General features: G+C 44.5%; 1 pseudogene; it reads left to right on the top strand.

The window, feature by feature from the left end:
- Positions 1-11,391: 11,391 nt before the first annotated feature.
- Positions 11,392-24,650, top strand: LOC129042058 (myosin regulatory light chain 10-like; annotated as a pseudogene).
- The last annotated feature ends 1,740 nt before the right edge of the window (positions 24,651-26,390 follow it).

Here is a 26,390-nt window from a genome sequence, read left to right as displayed (position 1 = left end):
CTGGACCCCGACTCTGGAGGCCCCCAGCCCCACTGGGCCGCGGCAGGGCGCCCACCCTCCAGAATCTCAGTTCCCAGCCGGGGAGTGAGGGGCTGGGCGGGTCTCTCCACCGCTTTGGAGACCTCAGGACTTGGATACGCTTTTGAGTGGTCCCAGTCGTCATGATCCACGAAGGCGTGGAGTGGAAGTCAGGACCAGGGGTCGCCCCAGTGACGCAGGAAGTCAGGCGCAGATGCGGTGAGGCGTCGCCAGCCTTGGACCCAGCAGTGGGCGCTGGTGACAGTGGCCACCTCGCCGATGAGGGGTTCTCCCTCCCTGGCATTAGTTTTCACTTTGGTGAAATGGAGCGTAGGTGGCAGCTCCTCCACACACAGCCCTTTGCTGAGGTGGTGCGGGGGGTTCTCTCCACGCTTGCTAAGGGCAGGTAGTTGGCTGACTTTGAACTAAGGAGAAAAGCCAGAAACAATGGCAGAATGGTATGACTCTGGGTGGGCTTAGGGACGCTGGTGCCAGAGGACTTGGCTTGAACTCACTCCAACACTTACAACCTGGGTGACCGTGAGAAGGAACTTTAACTCCTCTAACTTCTCACTTCTCAAACTTCCTCACTTCTCAAATAAGGACGTGAATAGTACCTCCCTCCTAGAGTTGTGAGGATTGAGTTAGAAAATGCTAGCAATTGTTATGCCCTAAGGAACAGCACAAGATACAATAACATGTGATAATGTGTGTCGAAGGTGCAGAAATGCAGTCGCTGCCGTGAGAATTTCTCATTCATTCACTGAATTAACATTTGCCGAAAACCCCCACGTATCGACCTGTTCTGGATGCTGGAGATGTTGCGATGTCTGCTGTCACAGGCATTGTCCCTGTGGTTACAGGGCCCAGCAGGAAAGACAAATAATGAGAAGCAAGGGATTGCAATGCAGTGTGATGAATAAGGGACGCATAGGGAGTGGGAGGAGTGCTGTAGAGATGGCTGACCTAGAGTCAGGGAAGACCCTCTACCTTGAAACCTGAAAATGAGAATGGATCCCTCAAATGCAGGGATAGATGGACAGAGAAAAAAGTACATAAGGAAGGCTCTGCAGATGAGCAAGTTAAGTATAGCTGAGCTGGAATGATAGGAAGAGCGCAGGGAGATCAGGCTGGAAAGGTAAGTAGGAGCCAAGTGGTTGTGAACCTTGGAAATGTTAATATTTATAAAACACTGTGTGCCATACACTGTGTTTTATAATTTGTAAGTACCATTCCATAAATATTTAGTGAGCCCTACCATGTGCCAGGCACTGTTCCAGTGCTTGGATACATAACACCAGTAAACAAAAGACAAAAATCCCTTGGAGCTGGGCACGATGGCTCACGCCTGTAATCCGAACGCTTTGGGAGGCTGAAGTGGGCGGATCACTTGACGTCAGGAGTTCAAGACCAGCCTGGCCAACATGATGAACCCCTGTCTCTACTAAAATTAAAAAAATTAGCCAGGCGTGATGGCACGTGCCTGTGGTCCCAGCTACTCAGGAGGCTGAGACAAGAGAATCGCTTGAACCCAGGAGGTAGAGGTTGCAGTGAGCTAAGATTGCACCACTGCACTTCAACCTGGGCGACAGAGTGAGACTGTCTCAAAAAAAAAAAAAAAAAATTCCCTGTCCTAGTGAAGCTTATATTCTAGTGGGGAAAGACAGATAATAATCAATATACATAAATAAAGTATATAGTAGGTTATAAGATGGCATGTGCAATAAAAAAAAAACCTACCAGGAGTGTTATGGGATTGGAGGGTAAATTACAGTTTTTAAAAGAGTAGTGAGAATAAGCCTCATTGAGAAGAGACATTAGTGCAAAGACTTGAAGAAGGCAGAAGAGTTAACTATAGGGAGATCTCAGGGGAGAGCATTCCAGCAAAGGGAACAGGCACTGCAAAGCCTGTAAGGCCAGAATGCTCCTGGGGAGTTGCTGGAGCAGGAAGGGTGACAGAGTGGCTGGAGTGAAATGAGCGCAGGGTAAAGGAGGAGACAAGGTTACAGGGTGAGCGGCCTGATCACAAAGGGGCTGGAAAGCTCTTTTAAAGATTATGGTTGTGAAAGAGAGAGCCCATGGAGGGTTTGGACAAAGGGGTGATGGGATCTGATTTATCAGTCATCTGGATTGAGAAGACTGTGCAAGAAGACTAGTGAGGAGGCCGCTGCAGTGACCCAGGCGAGAGGTGATGGAGCTCAGACCAGGCTGTAGCCATGGAGGTGGTGAGGAGGAGGTGGACTGTGCATGTAGTCTCCAGGAGGAGCCAGCTGGATTTCCAGATGGATGGGATGTGGGGAATGAGAACAAGAGAGAAGGGAGGGCCACTGAGCTTCAGCATGGAGAAGGATAGTTTCATCAACTGAGACTAGAAAGACTATGGGTAGGCCAAGCATGGTGGCTCATGCCTGTAATTCCAGCACTTTGGGAGGCTGAGACAGGTGGATCACCTGAGGTCAGGAGTTCGAGACCAGCCTGGCCAACATGGTGAAACCCTGTCTCTACTAAAAATACAAAAATTAGCCAGGTGTGGTGGTGGACACCTGTAATCCCAGCTACTCGGAAGGCTGAGGCAAAAGAATTGCTTGAACCTGGGAGGTGGAAGTTGCAGTGAGCCGAGATTGTGCCACTGCACTCCAGCCTGGGCAATAAGGCGAGACTCCGCCTCAAAAAAAAAAAAAAAAAAAAAAAAGCAATCACAAAGAAATCTGATAATGTTTCAAGAGAGTTTATGAGTTTGTGTTGGGCTGCATTCAGAGCTATCCTGGGCTGCATGCAGCCTATGGGCCTTGGGCTGGACAAGCTTGCTATAAAGGAATACCTGAGACTCAGTAATTTATGATATTAAAAAAAAGAGGTTTATTTGGCTCATGGTTCTGTAGGCTATGCAAGCATGGCACCAGCATCTGCTCAGCTTCTGGTGAGGCCTCAGGAAGCTTTTACTTATGGCAGAAGGTGAAAGGAGAGCGGGCAGTTGCATGGTGAAAGCAGGAGTGAGAGAGAGGAGGTGCCAGGCTTCTTTAAACAACCAGCTCTCTCATAAACCAACAGAGTGAGAACTCACTCATTACCATGGGGAGGGCACCAAGCCATTCACGAGGGATCCAACCCCATGACACCTGCTAGACCCACCTCCAAAACTGGGGATCACATTTCAACATGAGATTTGGAGGGGACAAACATCCAAAGTATATCAATATATCTGTGAGCTCCATTAGCTATCCAAGTGGAGATGTTGAGAAGGCAACTGGACATATAAGTCCAGTGTTCAGGAGAGTGGGCTGAGCTTGAGATATAAATTTGGGTGTTTTCAGTATATGGATATTTAAAGTAGTAGGACCTGTCGAGATGACTGAGGGAAGGAGTGTGGAGAGATAAGAGAACCAGATTCCAGGGACACTCCAAATTTAAGACTTCACATAAGAGAGGAGGATCTGGAATCATTTAATCCCCCCAACTACTATAAAATGAATTACTGTTGTGATCCCCTCTTTGTAGATCAGGAAGCTGCAAAGACTGCTTAAATAACCTGCCCAAGGTCGAACAGCAAAGCTGTGATTCAAGGACGTTGGAAGATCTGAGCAGAATGGCTCAAATTCCACACCTCCTACCTCTAAGCCCAGGAACCCATGGAAGAAATGTGAAGCAGGAGAGTGGCACGCTTTCAGATTTCCATTTCAGAAAGACTATGTGTGCAGGATGGACTGTAACAGGCTGAGCCTGGAGGCTAGGAGGTCATTTAGACAAGTGCAGCAATCCCTAGGAGAGAGCTAGTGCCTGGAGCCATGAGGCAGGGATTAGAGAGAAGTGGACACCTTCCAGAGAAGATAGGGATTGGGGATTAATGGAATGTCAGTGGTGAGGCAGAGTAGGTTTCTGATTCGGGCAGTGACGTGGATGGAAGCATCATGTGTTGAGATGCGGATCACTGGAAGAGAGGCCCCTTGCGGGGAGGGCGCATGAATCCAGTATATATAGCAATGCCTGGGGACATGAACCAAGTTGCCACTCAAGTGTTTGTTGAATTGAATAAGTAACAGAATCTGAGAGCTCATGTAATATTTTCCCATGACTTTAAGAGAGGCCACAGGAAATCATTGACAAATGATAAGTCAGTCTATTTTGTGCATAAAAATCTCTAGGGAAAGATTTCCTAAAGCTGCCACTGATAAACCATTCTGGTGTTTAACAGCTCTCACTGCTGAGAAATTTTTCTACCATAAAAAGAAAATCCTAGCTACCAGGATTCACTGGGAACCATTTATTTATTTATTTATTTATTTATTTATTTATATTTCATTTTTGGTCTGAGACAAGAGAGGCCTTGCCCACCCAGAAAGACATTTTTTTCAGAGCTGCAACATCATTTCTGCGGCTTTGCCACTTCCTCCCTGTTCACACACATGCTCTCCTTGCAACACACCTCACTACCGGTCATGCACTGAAGCAATGGAATGCCTTCTCCTCATGCCTCCCTTCTCACAGAGCCCTCTTACCTGGCACATGTTTGTCTTTTACTTATCCTATTTTGGAAATTCGCTCCAGCCCGCAAGGCCCAACCATATGTTTCCTCCTCCACAAAGTCTGTTTGAAGCTTCATGCCCCCACACTGGGAGTAATGTTTCCCTCCTCTGTGATCAAAGAGCATTTCCCGGCTCTTTCATGTAACCTACAGAGCGGGCACACTCTGCCATGCATCAGTGTGTGCATCTGCTGACCAAATCTGGATTCTAAGCTCTTTGGGACACGATAGTGTGTCTCACAATGTCTAGTGAACAATCACCTATTAAACTAACAGTGATGGAGTGCTTACAACCTCCTGGACACCACGGGTACAAAGATGCGGTACTCTTATGTTACTTCAAGGAACATATAATCAAGGGAGGGGGGATTTACAGAACAGACTGCTCCCCTTATCAAAACCAGGCCGGGCGCCATGGCTCACACCTGTAATCCCAGCACTTTGGGAGGCCGAGGCGGGTGGATCACCTGAAGTCAAGAGTTAGAGACCAGCCTGGCCAACATGGTGAAACCTTGTCTCTGCTAAAAATACAAAAAAAAATTAGCTGAGCTTGGTGGCGTGTGCCTATAGTCCCAGCTACTCGGGGAGGCTGAGGCAGGAGAGTCACTTGAACCCAGGAGGCGGAGGTTGCAGTGAGCCAAGATCGCACCACTGCACTCCAGCCTGGGCCACAGAGGGAGACTCCATCTCAAAAAACAAACAAACAAACAAACAAAACAACAAAACAAAAGAAAACCAGCTCCTTTAAGCCTGGCCATGAAAGGAGCCTGTCCATGTGGAAAGACTGAACCTGACGCCCTACTCTAGAAAAAGAGACCCGCCTTCCCCTTAGGGACCTCTCACTGCTGGCTGCAGCTCCCATCACCATACTGGTTTTGGGAGGGTCAGTATCCCTTTAACTCTTCAGTGGCATTTAAGACGCGCTATTTTTTTGTTGTTTGTTTAATTTCCTATAGCAGAGCAGAGACCAGGATGGACATTTATCCAAAGCTTGTCTAAAGACTTGAAGATAGGCCGAGCGCAGTGGCTCACACCTGTAATCCCAACATTTTGGGACACAGAGGTGGGCGGATCACTTGAGGTCAGGAGTTCGAGACCAGCCTGGCCAACCCGTTTCTACTAAAAATACAAAAATTAGCCGGGCATGATGGTGGCCGCCTGTAATCCCAGCTACTCGGGAGGCTGAGGCATGAGAATGGCTTGAACCTGGAAGGCAGAATTTGCAGTGAGCCAAGATCGTGCCACTGCACTCCAGCCTGGGTGATAGAACAAGACTCAGTCTCAAAAAACAAAACAAAACAAAAGACTTGAAGATAACAGAAAGGAAGTGAGCAGAAGAGTAACATGCAACTAAAAATGCAGCTCACAAATGTGATCCAATCCGGGCATCTTAGATGTCTCTATGGGATGCACACCTGCTTCCAGGAGACAGGGATGCTGTGTACCTCCTCTCACCCAGGAGCCCCGGCAAGCCATCTGGAGTTCCTGAAATCCAAACCCTGTCTGACAAGGAGACAGCAGCCTCCTTCTCCTGGTGGCCTCAGGCTGGCCTCCTGGTTCCTGTCTCCTGAGGGCTATAATTATTGCACCAAATGGTCCCTTCCCCAGATGATTAACCACAAGAATATCCAATCATGAGGCCACACCCTCACCTCAGGGGCATGGCATTATTCTGTGGCTTGTTAGTAGACGCGCTCTGAGGTTCTTTCTCTGAACTCTCCCTAGATGGCTTCATGAGTGTAATACCCTTTTAATGATGACAGCTCTCGATGTATCTCCAACCTCAACTGTTTTCCCCAGCTTAGTAAACAATACCACCATCCATCCAGCTACTCAAACCCATGAGTCATCCTCAAGTCCTCCATTACCCTCATCCCCTCATGTAATCAGAAGCACACCCTGTGGATTCTATCTTTAATGTACATCAGGAATTCAGAATCTCTCCAATGCAATGTCATCACTTTAGTCCAGGCCACCATCACCACTTCCCTGAAAGATGATAACCGCTGCTATACTCGTCTCCCATTTCTACTCTCACCCCTCCAATCCATTTTCTATATAGCAGCAAAAGTGTGCTTTTAAAACTGTAAACAGTTATGTGCAGCTTGGAACCCATCAATGCATTCCCATGGCATTCAATCAAAAATGCCTTTACTACTTCTTTTCCCCCGCCCCTTAGAGTCAGGGTCTCACTGTGTTGCCCAGGCTGGAGTGCAGTGGTGTGATCATAACTTATTGCAGACTTGAACTCCTGGACTCAAGCAATACTCCCACTTCAGCCTCCTGAGTAAATGGGACTACAGGCATGCCACCACACCCGATTACCTTTACCACTTATCTGTCCTCTCCATCTCTCCAGTTGAATCTCTTGCCACACCCCTCCACCACTCACCCCCACTCTCAGCTCTGGGCCTAGAATATGCTCTTTCCTCTGCTTGGAAGCTCCTATTCTTCCTTTAAGTCTTCCTTTATGGTACCTTCTCAGGGAGTCTTCCATTAAGCACCTTGTCTAAATCTACCCCCCATCTTCCTCTTCCTCTACCACCCTAAGTATTCTGTCTCTATTCTTTATAATACCCATCGCAGCTTGTAATTACTGTGTTTATTTCTCTGTGGTCTTTTCTTCTTTGTCAGTCTTCCCCACTAGAGTATGTGCCCCCTGAGGGCAGGCACTGTGTCTGTCTTGCTCACCTTTGTAGCCATTGCCTAGCACAATATCTGGCCCCCAGGAGGTTTCAGTAAATGTTTGTTGCCCTGTGAAAAGCAGCTTGGGGATCTCTCAAAGAACTTAAAATAGCACTACCATGCAATCCAGCAATCCCATTACTGGGCATATACCCAAAGGAAATAAATTGTTCTACCAAAAAGACATATGCACTCGTATGTTCATCACTGTGCTATTCACAATAGCAAAGACATGGAATCAACCTAGGTGCCCATCAATGGTGGATTGGATAAAGAAAATGTGGTACATATACACCGTGGAATACTATGTAGCCATAAAACAGAGTGAAATCATGTCCTTTGCAGCAACATGGATGCAGCTGGAGGCCATTATCCTAAGCAAATTAATGCAGAAACAGAAAAGCAAATACTGCGTGTTTTCACTTTTAAGTGGGAGCTAAATGTTAGGTACACACAGACACAAAGATGGGAACAATAAACACTGGGATCCCAAAAACAGGGGAAAGAGAGGAAGTCAAGGGTCAAAAAACTACCTATGGGTACTGTGCTCACTACTTGGCTGACGAGATCATTAAAGCCTCAGCATCACGCAATATACTCAAGTAACAAACCTGCACCTGTACCCCTGAATCTAAAATTTTAAATAAATAAATATTTGTGACTTACATGGGCTGTTGTGATCACCTTCCACCGTTGGTGGGGGATCCCTGCCCTAAAAAGTACAAGATAGCCAAACACATGACACCTGGCCCTGGACGGATGAGGCTGACAGCAGTTTATTCACAATGTAAACTCACAGCTGCAGGAGGAGGAGATTGCAGACTGTGGGGGCTGCATTCTGGAGTAGAGCAAACCCCCAGAGAGGCAGCCTTGGTAGAGACAAGAGGGCAGGATGGCTCTTGGTTCCCATTGGAGCATGTGATTGGTTTGTTTGAAGTATTTCGCAGGCTAATGGGAAGGTGAAGCTCATTAGGTTGAGAACTGCATGGGGTGCAGCTTGTCCTGCTGACAGAATTAGCCAGGGATGTCTGGTAAGATGAGGGGAATTCATAAGCCTTTGGGCCCTGTGATCTTCAAGAATGTCAAGGTCGCACTTGAAAGTTTAGTTCTTACCATACATGGATCTATAATAGCATCTGGACAAGAGACATACACATATAGTAGCCAGAGGCAGGGGGTAGGGGGAAGAGATTACTTTATTACAAGATTAAGTGAATGAATTATTATACTACAGCCCTGTGATTTGTATGTACAGGCTACTAGATGAGTAGCTAGTAAGTTTTCCTTAAAAAACTGAATTCCTAATCCTACCTTTTTTTTTTCTTTTTTTTTTGAGACATGGTCTCACTCTCACCCAGGCTGGAGTACAGTGGCACGATCTTGGCTCACTGCTGCAGCCTTCACCTCCCGGGCTTAAGTGATCCTCCCACCTCAGCCTCTGGGCTGGCTGGGACTACAGGTGTGTGTTCACCATGCCTGGCTAATTTTTCTATTTTTTTGTAGAGACAGGGTTTCACAACATTGCCCAGGCTGGTCTCGAACTGGACTCAAGCAATTTGCCTGCCTCGACCTCCCAAAGTGCTAGGGTTGCAGGCGTGAGCCACTGTGCCAGGCCCCCTAATTCTCCTTTATTCTTGTCCTAAATCGGAGCCCATGGGGATTATGCTTAGCTACATATAACAGAAAAGCCAAATAACACTGGCTTAAACAAGATAGGGGTTTAGTTTTCTCTCCACATCATGAGATGTCAAGAAATTCATAAATCCAGAGCTGGAATGGCAGCTTCCATCATGGACTCAGGCATCTCTTAGCTTGTCATCCTACCCTTCCTGGGGGTGGAGCTTTCATCTTCATGTGCATAACATTGTTGCTGTGGCTCCAGGCATCAAGCTATATTCCAGGCAAAAAAAGATAAAGATCAAATGGGCATGAGCCAACTGTGTTGGCTCCCTTTAAGGAAGTTTTCCTGAATCCCACTGGTACTCTCTTGTTCAGATAATATTATGTTAAAGGAGGTCCTGGGATTGTTCTTAGCTGGGCACATTACTGCCCCCACTCCCATTTCCAAAATGGATTCTGTGAATAAGGAAGACAGGAGAATGGATATCCAATAGGCAACTAACAAAGTGAAGTGTGATTACAATCAATGAATAGACTGAATATTTTAATTAAAGTCTGGAATTGGAGGGCTTAGTTAAGGTGGACTGGAAAACAGGAAGGTTCCACAAAATAGACTTTACTTAAATTTTTTTTTTTTTTTTTTTTTTTTTTTTGAGACAGGATCTTGCTCTGCTGCCGAGACTGGCCTTGAGCTGCTGGTCTGAAGCAATCCTCCAGCCTCAGCCTCCTGAGTTGGGATTCCAGGCACAAGCCACAGTGCTGGACTTTCTATTTAATCTTGTTAGAAGACAAGACAGAAACATGTCCATTGTGAAAACAAGGTACAGTATGTGATGTCAAGGTAAGAGTCATGTCTGAAAGCATTGTGGGGATGACAAGCAATCACAGGGTCACCACAAACTGGCGGTGTGACCTCAGGAGGTTACCTAGGGAGGTCCTTGGGTCTCATGGGTCGTAAAATGAGAGGATTGAACTAAATTATCTTTAAGATCTTTCCCAATGCTAAAATTCTAGTGGTCTTTTTTTTTTTTTTTTTTTTTTTTTTTTTTTAGAGAGGGTCTGGCTCTGTTGACCAGGCTTAAAGTACAGTGGTGTGATCTCTGGTCACACTGCAACCTCTGCGTCCTTGACTCAAGCCATTCTCCAACCTCGGCCTTCAGAGTAGCTGGGACCACAGGTGTGCACCACCATGCCTGGCTAATTTTTTTTATTTTAAAGGATGGGGGTTTCACTATATTGCCCAGGCTGGTCCTGAACTTCTGGGCTCAAGGGATCCTTCTGCTTTGGCCTCCCAAAGTGCTGGGATTACAGGTGTGAGCCACCACACCAGGGCAACTTTTATTTTAATTAAGTGAAATATTTTAGACAAATGGAAGGTTTCATGGAAAACAGATGAAGAGCTGGGTGAGACAGCACACACCTGTATTCTCAACTACTCAGGAAGCTGCGGGAGGATGGATTGACCCCAGGAGTTCAAGACCATTATGGGCAACATAGCAAGACTATCTCTGAAGACAAAACCAACCAACCAACCAACCAATCAACCAACAAAAAAGATCAAGCAGAGGTGCTCCAGAGGACGCACCAATAGAATTCCGGAGCAATGTCTTCTTGGCCTTGGTCTTCATTCCCATGGTGGCCCCTGAGTTCCGTGGAGCTCACTTCTACATAGTTCCATGTGTGACTTCAACAAAATAAAATGACGCATTTATTGGTTAAAAATCAGACAGATTACCATCAGATATGGAAAATTGCTTTTACTTGGTAATAACAATCTTACGCACTTTTTACCAAACCCATCACATTAAATAACTAGCGTTTCAAATTTTGACACTGCATAATTAACCCTCATTTGAAATGACTGGAGAAATACTCATCAAATCTCATGGAAGAATGACAGAATTTTTTCCAGAATTTATCGGAAAAGAAAAGATGTTGGACTGTCAGGAAACGTTTTCAGGGTAACATACTTACTATTTTCTAGATAGTTACTCAGATAACACTTGTACGCAGAGGGAAACACACCCCTGGGCTTTGCAAACACTTGTTTCCTGTGTGTCAGACTCGCCTGCATCCTGTTTATCAAATGGAACTGATAGTTTTGGACGCAAAGACCACAACAACTTACCTCTCGTCAGTCACCTGCTTTTCTTTACTTGTCATACTTTTAGCATTTACAAAGTTTTAAAAATGTGTTTATCATTTGGTAATTATTTTTAAACTTTATTTAAAAATATAGACTGAGTTCTGAACAAATTATCCTTAAATTTCTTCCTCTAGTAGTTACACTTTTCAGTATCAGTGAAGTTTTATGACTCCTCTATTTTTCCTACCCACACAGCATCTAAAGTGTGTCTTTACAGAATAGCTGGAAGTCCTAGCTTTATTCTCTCTGCGTTTCTCTCTCACAGCCCCCTCCTCTTGGACTCTGCTCTTCCTCTCAGCACCGTAACCTTTTTTATTTCCAGATAGGTTTTGAAAACACCATCTGTTCCCCTCTTAGGATCCCTGGGGCAGATGATAGGTGAACCCCACATCCCAGACACATGGCCACCAAAGATATTCTTGCTTTTTTAATGTTTATCAATTTCTTCCGCAGACAACAGAAAGTAAGTCATATTTAGGTATTTATGAAAGGTAACACGGACCTTTAAAAATATGATCATGATACATTTCGAATGAGAACTGTGTGTAAAACATACAGGTCCTATTGTTTCCCTCGTAGTTTTGTCTTTTCTTCGACCAGAAAGTGATCCGCTGCCAGCGACAGGGAGACACACAACTGGTCCTTATTCTAAAGACCCGGCCCAGCCTGGAATGCGGCCCGGCGAGGAGTTCTTGTGCCGGCCGCGGGGACTGGGCGGTAATGAGCCGCTAGTCTCGGAAGGTGGTGCTGTTGGGTGTGAGGGGAGATCCGGATCGCGCTGAAAGTCAGGGAGCGGCGTGCAAGGAGGAAGCCGCGATTTCCAAGGCGGATTCCCCTCGCTGGGACACAACTCTTGAGAATGAGACTTATAAAGACTCTGAGAGTTTGAGGCAGACGCAGAACGGCTCTGGGTTGAGTGACGGGGAGGATACCAGCACTCAGCGCGGGTGGCGGGCGCGGGGCCGAGCGCGGGTGGCGGGCGCGGGGCCGAGCGCGCGCATCCAGGGGCGCCTTGGGGACGGGACGCGGAGAAAAGTTGCCGGGCGGAGAGAAAGGGTGGCGCTGGAAACCAAATGGCTTTCATCCCCTGGAGACAAAGAGGTGCCTTCTTTTGACAACAGCTGCCAGTGACACTCACACCATACGGCGGGGCCGGCGGGGGAGGGGAGCCCGGGAGGAGAGCGTCTAAGGCGGGGACCGGCACTGACTTTCAATAATGGGGTGGTTGCCATGGTGACGGGCCAGGCATCTAAAGGGGCGGCTGAAAGCACCCATTGTTCTGGGGCCCGGCTGCCCGGGTTGTGCCTGTTCCTAAGAGACACCTTTAGACACCTCCCTCCGTGCAGGGGCGAGCTGCGGCCCGCGGCTGGGAGCATCTCCGCGGGAGTTTCACACCAGGGCCCCGGGCCGCAGATCGCAGCGCCACCGCGGCTGCACGCGCGCTGCATACGGAGGGCAGCGCCGCCTCCCACGCACTATCCACCCGAAATCTGAGCGCTACGCGCTCCCGCCTGGGCCCAGACGCGCAGGCCGGGACACGCAGCCCCGCCTGCTCCCCGCTGTCCCGGGGAGACTTCGAGTAACAATGCGGAGCAGGAGCCGGTGACTCCACAAATAACTCGCTGAGGTCTGGGGCGAGGGCACTCGGGAAAACCCCGCAGAGTCACTTTGCGGTCGTGCTGGAAGGAAAAGCAGAACGGAATCACAGGATAAAGAAGATTAAAAGTAACAGGGCAGCGTTGCAGTGTTGCTTGTAAGAGCAAGCAGCTGGAAACAATCTAAAAGCCCGTCCCTGGGGGCTGGGTGAATGATATGGGGCGCATCCCTCTGAGGGAACACTAAGCTGCCATTAAAGAGTACAGGGCAGCTGTATTTGCTGAGACGTGGAAAATTTCCGGTGTATTCTAAGTAATAAAGTGCAGAAGAGTGTGAGTAGGGCTGTGTGTATCTGGTATGTGTGTTTGCATCTCTGGAAGTGGTTGCTTCTTAGGATGGTCACTGTGGGACTAGGAGTGGAGGAGAGAAAGAAAACTTGCTTTTCACCATACTAGAATCTTCTGCACCTTTTGAATTTTGCCGTTTATACTATGTCTTACCTGTAAAGAAAAAACAACTTTGAAATAAAATTGCATTTGCTTGAACACTGTCTGATGAGATGTGCCACTCTCCATAAAGCATCTGAACTCATTTTTAGTGCTTTAATAAATATTAATTTTTAAAATATATATGCACAAATGCCATTGGCCCACAGATATGTAAAGGCAGTGACAGTGGCAAGTTAAAGATGAAAAGATACACTTCTTTCCTGCCTTCCTGTGGTGCCGAGATGGACGGAGCCAGCTGTCATTCAAGGAGCCTGCTGTATAACCCATCTATTATTATATCACATTAATCACAGGGATCTCACATTAAACAAACATGACATTAGGGAAATTTTCCTAGTTATAAAATGGTATATAATCAGTGAAATGGACTATTGAACACCAAATGTCATGGATGATTTTTTTTTTTTTTTTTTTTTTGAGACGAGTCAAGCTCTGTTACCCAGGCTGGAGTGCAGTGGTGCGATCTCGGTTCACTGCAAGCTCCGCCTCCCCGGTTCAAGTGATTCTCCTGCCTCAGCCTCCAGAGTAGCTGGGACTACAGGCGCCCGCCACCACGCCCAGCTAATTTTTTTTTTTTTTTTTGTATTTTTAGTAGAGATGTGGTTTCACCATGTTGGTCAGGCTGATCTCGAACCCCTGACCTCAGGTGATCCACCTGCCTCGATCCCGCAGAGTGCTGACATTACAGGTGGGAGCCACCGCGCCTGGCCATGGATGATCTTCCTACACAGATAAAAATAATCATTACTCAGCAATGACTTCACTGACTAATGACGGTAAGTTAACATCTATTGAGAATTTACTGTGTGCCTTATTGAGCACTGGGTTTAGAGTTTGATATACAGGCTGGGAGCAGTGGCTCACGCCTGTAATCCCAGCATTTTGGGAGGCCGAGGAGGGTGGATCACTTGAGGTCAGGAGTTGAAGACCAGCTTGGCCAACATGGTGAAACCCCATCTCTACTAAAAATACAAAATTAGCCGTGTGTGGTGGCATGGGCCTGTAGTCCCAGCTACTTGGGAGGCTGAGGCAGGAGAATCACTGGAACCTGGGAGGCTGAGGCTGCAGTGAGCCAAGAGGGCAACAGATTGAGACTCAGTCTCAAAAAAAAAAAAAAAAAGTTTGATATGTATTATTTCTTCTAATCTTCAAAACAATTTCCCTATTTCACAAATGAAGAAACATAGAAACATTCTTCAGTTTACCTGATATCACACAACTAAGAAAGCCACAGAGTCTGGATTTGAATTCACATCTGACTGACTCTAAAACTTAAGTTTTTAACTTCTACCCTACCTATTACTTTTAAAATTATGGTGAAAATTCAGGCTCAGTTATGACTGTCTGTAATCCTGTGGTTTCATGAATTGAATAAAAGCTGTCTAAAGATTGAGAACTAGATTACCTTTGAGGAAAGAGTTGCAAAGTATAGCCGGTATAGCTGATGTAGTCTTCATCTCAGTCCATAACTAAAGTTTGATTGGAATCCAGCCAAGCTCATTTGTTTGTGTTGTCTACGGCTGCTTCTCTGCTACTACGGCAGAGTTGAGTACTTGCAACAACCAAAAATATTGACTAAATGGACCTTTACAGAAATGTTTGCTGATCCTTGTTCTAGAGTGATGGTCATGTACTCAGAAAGGCAAAAAAAATAAAACTTTTAGAATTTAAAAATACCAGCCCCATTCTAAATGTGTTATTTTCATATTCACCCGAGTACTCCATTCCTGTTCAAAATTGTGTATTCAGGCCAGGGGCATTGGCTCACACCCGTAATCCCAGCACTTTGGGAGGCCAAGGTGGGCGGATCATTTGAGGTCAGGAGTTCAAGACCAGCTTGGCCAATATGGTGAGACTCCTATCTCTACTAAGACTACAAAAATTAGCCAGGCATGGTGGTGAGCGCCTTCTAATCCCAGCTACTTGGGAGGGTGAGGTGGGAGAATCGCTTGAACCCAGGAGGCAGAAATTGCAGTGAGCCGAGATCGCGCCACTGTACCCCAGCCTGGGCAAGAGAGTGAGACTCCATCTCAAAAACAAAAACAAAATTGCATATTCAGTGCTGACCTAAAGAGCTTTAGCATTTGGGGAAATAACACCTGTTTTTAACAGGATGAATATGGTATGGATTTCATTCAACCACAAAGCCTCTTTTTGATGCTTGATCGGAGCCAAAAGGCTGAGAAGCAATAGGACTCTTCTTTGGTTTTGTTTTTTGGTTGGTTTTTCTGTGAGAAGGAACTAGCTTACCTGTGAGCACACATCCTTTGCTCCTGAGTCTGTTCTTAAGCAAAGAGCTTCCAGGAAAAGAAATAAGCCAAGGATAGATGATGTTTTGCCAAAATGAAGTAATTATTATGGCTTGAGATATATATACGGTACTTGGAACCGGCTTAGAGAGATGATTGCCAGTTTTCCTTAGATTTCAAAGAACAATGCTCCTTTTAAAAAAGCTTTAATGGCTCTAGAAAACATACAGAATATTGTGTGAATTTGTAGAAGAGGACAGGGCTCTCTGTCGGGACCGTGGCCACCAATTGCAGGGTGGAACTTTTAGTGAAACTGATGTGAAGGGATATGAATTCCAGCTACCCCTCCTCTTGTCACTGTCTCTGTCACCTTCTGCACCAGAGGGGTGGTAGTTGCTCCTTGTTGCACAACCAGAAATCCAAGGTTATGCTTATGGACATCACCTGCTTCTAAGAGCCAAAACTGTGGGTGTCTTTAGGCAGCATGCCAGATGACTTTGAAATTTTGTTTTTTTAAGCTGGGAAGAACTCTCTAGAAGCTCCTCCACCCAGCTAACAGCTGACCTGTGTTGGCTTGTTTAAAACACTCATAAAATTGGCCACAGTACAAAACTCTTATGAAGCACTGGGCTTACCAGCAGAAACAGAGTATGTCTATGTAATTATGATAGAGCTGTCACTACTCAATATCACTTGTAGGTCTAGACAAATGCTAATTCTAGCTAGTAAAAATTAGGTTCTGATTATAGAATCTGGGTGGTGGGTATATAGGTGTTTACTGTACATTTATTTTATTTTTTCTCTCTTTCTTATTCTTCTATTTTTTATTTTTTATATTTTTTGGAGACAGGGTCTCTCTCTGTTGGCCAGGCTGGAGTTCAGTGGCTCACTGCAGGCTCCACCTGCTGTGCTGCACAAGCCATCCTCCCACCTCAGCATCCTGAGTAGCTGGACTACAGGTGTGCACCACCACACCCGGCTAATTTTTATTTTTATTTATTTATTTTGAGATGAAGTCTCTCTCTGTCACCCAGGCTGGAGTGCAGTGACACTCACTGCAGCCTCTGCCTCCCGGGTTCAAGCGATTCTTATGTCTCAGCCTCCCAAGTAGCTGGGACTACAGGCACGCACCACCACACCTGGCTAATTTTTGTATTTTTAGTAGACACAGGGTTTCACCATGTTGTCCAGGCTAGTCTCTAACTCTTGGGCTCAAGTGATCCTCCCACCTCGGCCTCCCAAAGTGCTGGGATTGCAGGTGTGAGCCACCGCACCCAGCCATTTACCATACATGTCTTACAAATTTCCTGTATGTTTGAAGTTTTTTCTAATCAAATGCTGGGAAAAAATTAGATTCTGGTCTGAAAACTGTCTTTTCTCCAATTTTCTGGAGGACAAAACAAGATTGAGAAAATATTAGAACTTAGGTAAAAACGTATATACCCTCTCCCCCAAAAAATACCTCAATTAAGATCATAAGGATTCTATGAATAATAAAAATACAAGATAAGATTCATAAGCTATGATAATGTTAATGATATTTTCCTAAGCCTTGAAAACACTTTGGGAAAAACGTCTGGACATTTCCTATTAAAATAATTCCCAGGATTATTCTTAAATTATCAGTGAATAATAGTAAGACTAATTGTGTGTGTGAGCGGAATGTTCTCCCATTCAGACTTAAATTGCCATTATTTAATTGTTTCTAACTCCCAAGTAGCTGTCTTTGAACACTTTCATCTCCTGGAAGTTCCCAAAAAGCCTCAACCCATGAGGATGTTGAAGTTCCCTCTTTCATTTTTTCTCATCTCCCTAATAAGCATCCATTGCCATCTCTTCCTACGGCTGCCAAACTACCCCTGAGCTTTTACTCAGTCCACCTCTCAGCCTTTTCTGCACACATACAAATAAGCAGAGAAGAATATGAAGTGACTACTGAACATTGTACGTTCGGCTAATTAGACCTGATGAATTTTCTTAGCTTACTGATATTTTTTCTATTAATATACTGATATTTCATATTCATATACTAATACACCCTAAACCTAATCCCCCGCTCCACAAAAAGTCTCTTGATTAAGTACATAAGGAGCTATGTATTTAGCTTAATAAGAAAAAAAAGAAATTGAAGAAGAGAAAATGAAAATAACAATAAAAAGTGAAATTGAAAACTGATCAAGCAAAAAAGAGACAAAGTAAGGGAGATGGTGAGAGTTAATAAGTACAAAAAAATAGAAAGAATGAATAAGACCTAGTATTTGGTAGCACAACAGGGTGACTATGGTCAATAATAATTTAATTGTACATTTTAAAAAATACTAAAAGAGGGTCAGGGCACGGTGGCTTATGCCTATAATCCCAGCACTTGGAGAGGCCAAGGCAGAAAGATCATTTGAGGGCAGGAGTTTGAGACCATCCTGACCAACATGGTGAAACCCCATCTCTACTAAAATACAAAAATTAGCCAGGTGTGGCGGCTGACGCCTGTAATCTGAGCTACTTGGGAAGCTGAGGCAGAAGAATTGCTAGAACCCAGGAGGCAGAGGTTGCAGTGAGCCGAGATCACACCACTGTACTCTGGCCTGGGCGACAGAGCGATACTCCATCTCAAAAATAAATAAATAAAATAAAAATTAATAAAAGAGTATAATTGGGTTGTTTGTAACATAAAGGATAAATGCTTCAGGGGATGGATACCCCATTTATTTATTTATTTATTTACTTATTTATGTATTTCTTTGAGACAGACTTGCTCTGTCACCCAGGCTGGAGTACAATGCCATGATCTCGGCTCATTGCAACCTCCACCTCCTAGGTTCAAGCAATTCTCCTGCCTCAGCCTCCCGAGTAGCTGGGACTATAGCCATGCACCACCAGGCCCAGCTAATTTTTCTGTTTTTAATAGAGACACGGTTTCACCATGTTGGCCAGGATGGTCTCAATCTCTTGACCTCGTGATCCACCCGCCTCGGCCTCCCAAAGTGCTGGGATTACAGGCGTGAGCCACCGGGCCCGGCCAGATACGCGATTTTACACTATGTGATTATTATGCACTGCATGCCTGCATCAAAACATCTCATGTACTCCATAAATATATACACTTGCTATGTACCCACAAAAATTAAAATAAAAAATTAAAAAGAGGGAAAGTAAAAATAAAAAGAATAAGAAAGACATAACCATGAATACAGGAGAGATTAAAGATATAAATGTTAACTTCACAAAATTATGTGGCAGCAAATATGAAGATCTAGAGGAAATGGGTAACTTCCAGTAGCATGTAAATTACCAGAAGTGACCCAAAAGAAAATGGAAAATCTGAATGGTCCATTATCATAGAAGATATTGGAAAAGTTATTAGACATCTTTCATTAGAAGAAGAGGAAACAAGTCTGGCACGGTGGCTCAGGCCTGTAATCCCAGCACTTTGGGATGCCAAGGTGAGCAGAGGTGAGCAAATCATTTGAGGTCAGGAGCTGGAGACCAGCCTGGCCAACGTGGTGAAACCCTGTCTCTACTAAAAATACAAAAATTAGCCAGGCATGGTGGCACAGGCCTGTAATCCCAGCTACTCGGGAGGCTGAGGCAAGAAAATTGTTTGAACCTGTGAGGCAGAGCGTGCAGTGAGCAGAGATCACGCCACTGCACTCCAGCCTGGGCAAGAGAGTGAGACTCTGTCTCAAAAAAGAAAAAAAGAAGAGGAAGTATAAAAACTATTATCAATATCTTCAGAGTGATCTCCATGGAATGAGAGCAGGATAATACAAAACAAGGAGCAACAGAGAGCAGATGATAGAAAATAACTTTTAGAAATTTAAAATATGACTATCTACATAAAAAACTCAATAAAACCTTTGGGAGAGTAAGTCTAGGAAATCTCCCAGAAAGTATAGAAACAAAGACAAAAGTATAGAAAACAAAAGATAAAATATAAGAGAAATAGAAGACCATTTCAGGAAGTCTAATTTTTATTTTATTTTATTTTATTTTATTTTATTTTATTTTATGAGGGAGTCTCACTCTGTCATCCAGGCTGGAGTGCAGTGGCGCAATCTCAGCTCACTGCAACCTCTGCCTCCCAGGTTCAAGCCATTCTTCTGCCTCAACCTCCCGAGTAGCTGGGACTACAGGTGCACGCCACCATGCCTTGCTAATTTTTTGTATTTTTTGGTAGAGACGGGGTTTCACCATGTTGGCCAGGCTGGTCACGAACTCCTGGCCCTCAAGTGATCTGCCCGCTTCGGCTTCCCAAAGTGCTGGGATTACAAGCATGAGCCACCACACCTGGCCCTTATCAATAGGAATGTTATTGTAAATAGAGAAAAGGAGGTTGTTTTGGGTGTTTTTTTTTTAACTAGTAAATTTCCTAGTACTGAAGGGAAGTAAATCACTGAGTATCTAAATTGAAATAAATCAATGAGTGCCTAGGTCAAAGAATGAAAACCAACCACAGTAAAACAAAGAAATAACTAAAACCTACATGGATGCAAATTTTTTAAAGAGGAGAAAAAAGAAAAGGAGGAGGAGGGGAAGAATTGATAGGTTGCCTGGTGCCTTTGACCAGGTGGGGAATAAGAAAGAGAAGTTCTATTGAAAAATGAAGGAAGAATGATTTGGGTACATACAAACCTGAGCAAACGAACAAACAAAAAGTAATCATTAACTTCAGGAAAAACAGAAAGTAACACAAGAAAAAAAATGTCATCATAGCATATTAATTGGCTCATCAGTGAACAAAATTTAATTAATCGTTATAAACTCCATCAACACTGGGACTTTATTTGGATTACTAAAGAATCTCCAGCACCTACAGTAGTGCCTGACACATAGTATGCTCTCAAAAAATATTGATGAATTAATGAATGAGTACTGAATAATAACATTAACTGCGATATAACAACTAGAAGAATGTGGGAGGAGAAGGCTTAGGAAGGCTGAAGCTTCCTCCTGTATAATAGAAAATCCGTAAGTAAAGTAACAACAACAAAAAAGAAGTAGGGATGGGGTGAGTCAAGAAATAATTGTAAAAGAATATGGGAGTATAATCCTGAAATGAATAGGTAAAAGAGTTGCAAGTGTCTGGCCTTGGGGTGTGGGGCTTAGTGGGTGTGGGTGAGCAGAGAATCTTATTTTCTTAATTATAATCTTTGTAATATAAAGAGAGGCAAACTGGAATGGGCCTGGGGCTTCCTTTCCTCCCCCTCTGCACCCCTACAGTAATTTATCAAGAAGCTAGCTGAGCAGGTCTGAATTAGCTCCACAGAAGAACCAGCAGCCTCTGGCGGATACTAAGAGCTCAGCTCTGGAGGCTCCTCAGCTCAGCTTCTTCTCCCCAAGGAGGTTCCCACTGTTGCCTAACTGACTCAACATTCCCTGCAACTTTCCAACTCCCCTATAAACCTGCAAAACAGCATGAGGTGGAATCCTTCTCCTGGAGCTCTTTCTGCTGTAGAATGTCTGTGCCCAGGCACATCTCTATGTGAGAAAATTAGACATGTGAGCATTGAAGATTCCCTGCCTGTCTATGTCCCAGTGAGCCTTGTTTTAAATATGTATGCAGTCCGCACATTTTAGGACACCATTGTACTGTTATACTTTGTAAGCCAAATATGTTGTACTACTTTGGTTAAAAATAAAAAACTAACTTTTATTGGAAAAACTTGATATCACATGTAAAAGAAAGAAGTTGGACCCTTATACCATATACAAAAATTACCTTGAAATGGATCAAAAATCTCAATGTGAGACAGAAACTATGAAACTCATAGAAGAAAACATACGGGAAGTGTCATGTCTTTGGATTTAGCAAGGATTTCCTGGATATGACACCTACAGCACAGGCAACAAAAGAAAGAATATATAAATTGGACATCTAAATTAAAACTTTCAGTAAGGTGTGGTGGTTCACGCCTCTAATCCCAGCATTTTGGAAGGCCCAGGTAGATCACCTGAGGTCAGGAGTTGGAGACCAGCCTGGCCAACATGGTGAAATCCATCTCTACTGAAAATACAAAAAATTCCCCAGGCGTGGTGGCGCAAGCCTGTAATCCCAGCTACTCGGGAGGCTGAAGCAGGAGAATCGCTTGAACTTGAGAGGCGGAGGTTGCAGTGAGCGGAGATCACGCTATTGCAATCCAGCCTGGGCAGCAGAGAGTGACTCCATCTAAAAAAAAAAAAAAAAGTTAAAACTTTCATGCATCAAAGGACACAATCAACGGAATGAAAAGGCAATCCGTGGAATAGGAGAAGATATCGACATGCCATGTGTCTGACAAGGGGTTAATATCCAGAATACATAGAGAACTCCCATAACTCAACAACAAAAAAACCCAGCCTGACTAAAGAATGGGCAATGGACTGAACATGCATTGTTCCAAAGAAGATATACAAATGCCAATGATGTCTCAATCAGGGTGAGAGAAAAAATAAAAACAAAACAAAACAACAAATGGCCAACAAGCACATAAAAAGTGCTCAACATCACTAATCCTTAGGGAAATGCAAAGCAAAGCCACAGTGAGATGTCATCTCCTAGCCATTAGGATGGCTACTATTAAAAAAAACAGACAGAAAATTACAGGTGTTGATGGGGATGTGAAGAAATTAGAACTTTTGTACAATGTTGGTGAAAAAGTAAAATGATGTAGCCACTATGGAGAATAGCATGGTAGTTCCTCAAAAAATTAAAAATAGAATTACTGTGTGATTCAGCACTTCCACTTCTGGGTATATACCTCAAGGGATTAAAAGCAGGTAAGTGGGAACTAAGCTATGGGTATGCAAAGGCATACAGAATGGTATAATTGACGACAGAGAATCAGAAAGGGGGAAGGTGGGAAGTGGGGAGGGATGAAAAACTACCTATTGGGTACAGTGCACACTACTCAGGTGATGGGTACACTAAAATCCTAGACTTCACCCCATGCAATTCATCCATGTAACCAAACTCGCATGTACCCCTAAAGCCACTGGAATTCAAAAAAAAAAAAAGAAAGCTGGAACTCGAAGAGGTATTTGTACACCTATGTCCATAGCTCCATTATTTGCAATAGCCAAAAGGTAGAAGCAACCTATGGGTCCATTGAGGATAAATGGATGAACAAAATGTGGTATTATTTCGTGGTAATATGTGGCACAATAAAATATTATGCAGCCTTTAAAAGGAAGGAAATTCTGACAAATGCTATCATTGGGATGAACCTTAAGGACATTATGCTAAGTGAAATAAGCCAGTCACAAAAAGGCAAAACTGTATGATTACGTTTAGTATCTTGAGTAGGCAAATTCATAGAAACAGAGAAGAATGACAGCTGCCAGGAGCTAGGAGGAGGGGAAAGTAGGGAGTTGCTTGATAGGTATAAAATTTCAGTTTTGCAAGAGGAAAAAGCTCTGGAGATTGCTTATACAATAATGTGAATATACTTAACAGTACTGAACTGTGCACTCAAAAATTGTTAAGACGGCACATTTTGTTATGTGTATTTTTTCCACAATTAATTTTTTTTTTTTTTTTGAGACAGGGTCTCACTTTGTCACCCAGGCTGCAATCATGGCTCACTGCAGCTTTGACCTCCTGGGCTCAAGTGATCCTCCCACATCAGCCTCCCCATAGTTGAGATTACAGGTGTGTGCCACTGCTCCCAGATAATTATTTATATTCTGTAAAGACGGGGTCTCACTATGTTGCACAGGCTGGTCTCGAACTCTTGGGCTCAAGTGATCTTTCCACCTTGGCCTACCAAAGTGCTGGGATTACAGGCATGTGCTACAGCACCCTGCCCTAAAATGTTTTTAAATTAACTCAAAATTGATTAAAGATCTTAATGTAAAAGCTAAAACTATAAAACTCTTAGAAGGAAACATAGGTGTAAGTCTGTGTGACTTTGGATTAGGCAGTAGTTTCTTAGGTATGACACCAAAAGAATGGGCAGCAAAGAAAAATAGAAATATTGGACTTTATTCAAGTTAAATAGATACTATCAAGAAGGCAAAGAGACAACCCAAAAATGGGGGATAATATTTGCAAATCATGTGTCAGGTAAGGAACTAGTACCTAGAATATTTAAAGAACATTTATAATTCAACAGGAAAAAGATAAATAACCAATTTTAAAATGTGCAAAGTATTTATATAGACATTTCTCTGAAGAAAATATTCAAGTGGCCAATAAGTGGAAGAAAAGATGCCCCAAATCATCAGTCAACAGGGAAATGACAATGAAAACCACAAGGAGATGTCACTTTATACCCACTAAGAAGGTTATAATCAAAAGAGAAGAGGAGAGAAAAGAAGGAAGGAGAAAAAGAAAGAAGAAACTGTTAGTGAGGATGTGAAGAAATTGTAACCCAGTAGCTCACACCTGTAGTCCCAGCACTTTGGGGAGCCCGAGGCAGGAGGTTCACTTGAGGTCAGGAGTTCCAGGCCAGTCTGGGCAACATAGTGAGACCCCCATCTCTACAAAAAATTAAAAATTAAAAAATTAGCTGTGTGTGGTGGCACGTGACTGTAGTCCCAGCTACTCAGGTGGCGGAGGTGGGAGGATCCCTTGAGCCCAGGAAGTGGAGGCTGCAATGAGCCGTGATAGTGCTCCACTGCATGACAGAGCAAGATGCCGTCTCTACAAAAATAAATAATGAAATTGGAGCCTTCATCTGTTGCTTCTGGGAATGTAAAATGGTGCAGTGGCTGTAGAAAACAGTTTGGTGGGTCTTCAATAAGTTAAACATAGAATTACCATCTGAGAGCCCACACCTGATGGCTGGCCCCGCCCCATTCACCTAGCCCAGCGCCTTCTCTGCACCAGGAAAGCCCCATTCACCTGAAGCCAAGCTGTCCAGCAGGCAGGCCACGGCCAGACCACCAAGAAGCCACAGTGGGCCACATCCAATGTCTTCGTGATGTTTGACCAGCCCCAATCTGGGAGTTTAAGGAGGTCTTCCACAGGTTTGCCCAGAGCTGTGGTGGCTTCATTGACAAGGAAGGCCTGGCCTCGCCGGGGAAGAACCCCATGGTGAACAGCTGGAGGGTGAGATGAGTGAGGCCCCAGGGCCCATCAACTTCACCATGCTGCTCACTGTGTTTGGGGAGCAGCTGAACCGCATGGACCCTGCAGATGTGATCTGCAACACTTTGATGAGGAAGCCTCAACTTCAGGTTTTATCCAGGAAGCCCACCACGGTGACCGCCTCACAGACCAGCAAGTGGGCGAGTTGTACCCGGAGGTGCCTGTTGACAAGAAAGGCAACTTCAACTATGTGGAGTTCACCCGCATTCTCAAACACAGCACCAAGGACAGAGACCACTAGGCCATCCCAGTCGTCCTGACGCCCAGGCCCTGTCCCAGTCACCCCTCCCCGCACACACAGTCTGTACCAGCTCCATGCCCACGACCCTGCAAGATCCTCTCAGGGGGTCCCCCCTTTGAGAGATTAGGATCCCAGCTCCCAGTGGAGGAAACGGGCCAAGAAATGTGAATGCCAGGCAAGGAGCACACTATGGAGCTGAGGCCGGCGTTCCCACCATGACCCCAAGACCAGGGGAGGGAGTCTCAGATCCCTCCAAGGAAAGACCACCTTCTGGGGAGATGGGCCAAGGGCAGGAACTGGAGGCACCAAGGGAAGACTCCTCAAGAGAGCCCAGGCCTTGGCCGAGGCCTGTCCATTCCTGGGCTGCCCCTTAGGAGGAAGGGGCCTTGAGGTGTGGGATCTGACACCACTTCACGTGCATTCTCACATAAACACAAGCTCACCAAGGTCCTCTCTCAAAGGACAGGACGCCAGACCCCTCCCCTACACCCTGTCCGGCACCAGAGCACACCCACACACAGCACACCACCCGCTGTGGGAGTGTACTCACGAGGACGCAGAGGGAGGGACATCCGACCCAGGGGAGGCAGAATCTCCAATAGAGGGCTGAGCACTGAAAAGAAAAGGAAAGAAAGCATTACTGTGTAAACCAGCAATTCCACTCTTAGGTATAGGCCCAAGAGAATTGAAAACATATGTTCACACAAAAACTTGTGCACAAATGTTTACAGCAGTGTAACTCACAACAGCACAAAACTGGAGACAACCCAAATGTCCATCAACCAGTGAATGGAGAAACAAAATGTGATACATTAAATGCTGCTCCATGCTACATCAGGGTGAACCTTGAAAACATGATGCTAAGTTTGCTGGGTGTCGTGGCTCACGCCTCTAATCCCAGCACTTTGGGAGGCCAAGGCAGTCAGATCACCTGAGGTCAGGAGTTCGAGACCAGCCTGGCCAACATGATGAAACCCCATCTCTACTGAAAATATAAAAATTAGCTGGGCATGGTGGTGGGCTCCTATAATCCCAGCTACATGGGAGGCTGAGACAGGAGAATCGCTTGAATCCAGGAGGCAGAGGTTGCAGTGAGTGGAGATTGCGCCACTGCACTCCAGCCTGGGTGACAGAGTGAGACTCTGTCTCAAAAAACAAACAAACAAAAAAATTATGCTAAGTGAATGGAGACAGGCACCAAAGACCACATATTATATGATTCCACTTATGTGAAATGTCCAGAATGGGAAATCTACCTTATGGGAAACCAGAAAGTAGATTTGTGGTTGCTAGGGGATAGGGAGGGGAGAAAATTGCCACTAATTACTTATAGGTACAGGGTTTCTTTTGGGGTGGTGAAAATGTTCTAGAGTTGATAGTGGTGATGGTTGCATAACATGTTCACTATAACTAAAACCACTAAAGTGTATACTTCAAAATGGGTGAATTTTACGTCATATAATTTATATTTGATTTTTTTAAATGAAAAAACTATTATGGGGATGGGTTTAAAATTACAAAAAAGCATCCCAAATAAAATAACAATCATTCATTATACCGTTATCTAGTATTAACCCTGTTAAGCATATTCTTTATATGTGTACAAACAATAAGTCTTCATAATAATTTAAATAATGTAATTTACATAAAGAAGTTTGAAGATGAAAAAAATCACTCCAAATCCCATCAATTATTACCATTAGGAAAATATTAGTTCTAGATATAGCACACACATGCTGA

This window comes from Pongo pygmaeus, chromosome 7, assembly GCF_028885625.2.
Source record: "Pongo pygmaeus isolate AG05252 chromosome 7, NHGRI_mPonPyg2-v2.0_pri, whole genome shotgun sequence".
NCBI lineage: Eukaryota > Metazoa > Chordata > Mammalia > Primates > Hominidae > Pongo > Pongo pygmaeus.
Note: the sequence above shows the minus strand (reverse complement) of the source record. Positions and strands in the feature narration are given on the sequence as shown.